Consider the following 3,001-nt stretch of genomic DNA (forward strand, 5'->3'; position numbering starts at 1 on the left):
GAAAAGAACTGGAGTTGGAAGCAGAGCTGAGAGAGAGTGTACATTTCAACTGCTGACAGGTATAACCATTTTTCTGTGTCAATTACTCTCTCTGGAAGTTGGCAGAGATATGCACTCTCAGAGACTCTCTCTCAGGACTGGAGGAGGTAGCATCATTGCCTCCCCCCCACCCCTCTGTCTGACTGAGGGAAAAGACCTGAAGGAGCTCGGTGTTTTCCTTTCCCAACTGGGGAAACACTATTACTGAATATCTATTGTGGGTTTTGTAGATTCTTTAACTCTGAGAAAACCAAAGAAAAACTTGGCCTTTGGTTTGGACTCAGAGTCCTAACTTGCTTCTTGACTCAACCAGGTAGCCTTTGCTATTTCATCATCTGAAGGGGAGGTTAAGATTTCGAAAGATAATAGCAGTAGGTTTTATTTAGATAGTATAAATTTGGGTTAGTCAAATCAGAGAGGATTAGGGTAGCCGGTGAAACACAGGAGAAGCCGTTCCTTGGGGAAACTGGGAGTCCATTTGGGTTCATTTAGAATCCATTCCCATTAGAAATCCTTGATTCATCCTGATGTCTTTCAAGAAATATTTTATGTTTATAATAAGAGGCTCCTTAGCATCCTTGAGCCAGCCCCCGAAGGGAAGCTCACATTTGACCTTCACTTCATCACCGAGGATACTTTTGATGACCTCTATCAAAAGTATCCAAAGAGTTTGAACCTGATTGGCAAGTTGAAAAGTTTTGAGCCTATATTGGAGCCGTTTTTCGATCTAAACGTTTCATTTCCATAAGTCATCAAAATTCATTTTTACAGAATGGGCTCTAAAGGGCTCTAAAATTGTGCTTGCCCACTGATTCTGCAACTCCACGCCTAGGTCCCAATGCCCCAGGGATCACAAGAAGGGGAGGGAGGGTGGGGATAGAGGGGGCGGGCATTATTTCTTTTCATTTTTTTTACTTACTTACTTACTTCATTTATTTATTCATTTATTCATTTATTCATTTATTTTATTTGGTCATTTCCAAACATTATTCATTGGAAACAAAGATCATTTTCTTTTCTTCGCTCCCCCCTCAACCCCCTCCCCCCACCTCTCCCATAGCCGCCGCGCACTTTCACTGGGTATCACATGTGTTCTTGATTCGAACCCATTTCCATGTTGATGGTATCTGCATTAGAGTGTTCATTTAGAGTCTCTCCTCAGTCGTATCCCCTCCACCCCTGCAGTCAAGCAGTTGCTTTTCATCAGCGTTTTTACTCCCAGAGTTCATCCTCTGCTTGTGGATAGTGTTTTTTAGATCCCTGCAGATTGTTCAGGGACACTGCATTGACACCAATGGAGAAGTCCATTACCTTCGATTGTACCACGGTGTATCAGTCTCTGTGTACAATGTTCTCCTGGTTCTGCTCCTCTCGCTCTGCATCACTTCCTGGAGGGTGTTCCAGTCTCCATGGAATTCCTCCACTTTATTATTCTTTTGAGCACAATAGTATTCCATCACCAACATATACCACAATTTGTTCAGCCATTCCCCAATTGAAGGGCATGCCCTCGTTTTCCAATTTTTGGCCACCACGAAGAGCGCAGCTAATGAATATTCTTGCACAAGTCTTTTTCCTTATTATCCCTGTTGGGGTACAAACCCAGCAGTGCTATGGCTGGATCAAAGGGCAGACAGTCTTTTATCGCCCTTTGGGCATAGTTCCAAATTGTCCTCCAGAATGGTTGGATCAATTCACAACTCCACCAGCAATGAATTAGTGTCCCTACTTTGCCACATCCCCGCCAGCATTCACTACTTTCCATAGCTGTCATGTTAGCCAATCTGCTAGGTGTGAGGTGATACCTCAGAGTTGTTTTGATTTGCATCTCTCTGATTATGAGAGATGTAGAACATTTTTTCATGTGCTTATTAATAGTTTTAATTTCTTTTGCTGCGAACTGCCTGTTCGTGTCCCTTGCCCATTTATCAAGTGGAGAATGGCTTGATTTTTTGGACAATTGACTTAGCTCTTTGTAAATTTGAGTAATTAAACCTTTGTCAGAGGTTTTTATGAAGATTGTTTCCCGGTTTGTTGCTTCCCTTCTGATTTTAGTTACGTTGGTTTTGTTTGTGCAAAAACTTTTTAATTTGATGTAGTCAAAAGTATTTATTTTACATTTTGTGACTCTTTCTAAGTCTTGCTTGGTTTTCAAATCTTTCCCTTCCCAAAGGTCTGACGTGTATACTAGTCTGCGTTCACCTGATTTACTTATAGTTGCCTTCTTTATGTTCAAGTCATTCACCCATTCTGAATTCATCTTGGTGTAGGGTGTGAGGGGTTGATCCAAACCTAATCTCTCCCACACTGTCTTCCAATTTTCCCAGCAGTTTTTATCAAATAATGGATCTTTGTCCCAAAAGCTGGGGTCTTTGGCTTTGTCATAAACTGTCTTGCTGAGACCATTTACGCCAAGTCTATTCCACTGATCCTCCTTTCTGTCTCTTAGCCAGTACCAAATTGTTTTGATAACCACTGCTTTATAGTAGAGTTTCAGATCTGGGACTGCAAGTCCTCCTTCCTTTGCGTTTTCTTGCCCCCATGATTTCCCTGGATATCCTTGATCTTTTGTTCTTCCAAGTGAACTTATTTATGGTTGTTTTCTAATTCGGTAAAGAAGTTTTTTGGTAGTTCAATGGGTATGGCACTAAACAAGTAAATTAATTTGGGTAGGATTGTCATTTTTTATTATGTTAACTAGTCCCACCCATGAGCAATCAATGTTTCTCCAGTTGTTTAGATCTAGTTTTCGCTGTGCGGAGAGTGTTTTGTAGTTGTGTTCATATAGTTCCTGTGTTTGTCTCGGCACATAGATTCCTAAGTATTCTATATTGTCTAGGGTGACTTTAAATGGAATTTCACTCTCTAATTCTTGCTGCTGAAATGGCTTAGAGATATATAGAAGTGCTGATGACTTATGCGGGTTTATTTTGTATCCTGCGACTTTGCTAAAGCTGTTGAT

This window comes from Monodelphis domestica, chromosome 2 (assembly GCF_027887165.1).
Source record: "Monodelphis domestica isolate mMonDom1 chromosome 2, mMonDom1.pri, whole genome shotgun sequence".
Lineage (NCBI taxonomy): Eukaryota > Metazoa > Chordata > Mammalia > Didelphimorphia > Didelphidae > Monodelphis > Monodelphis domestica.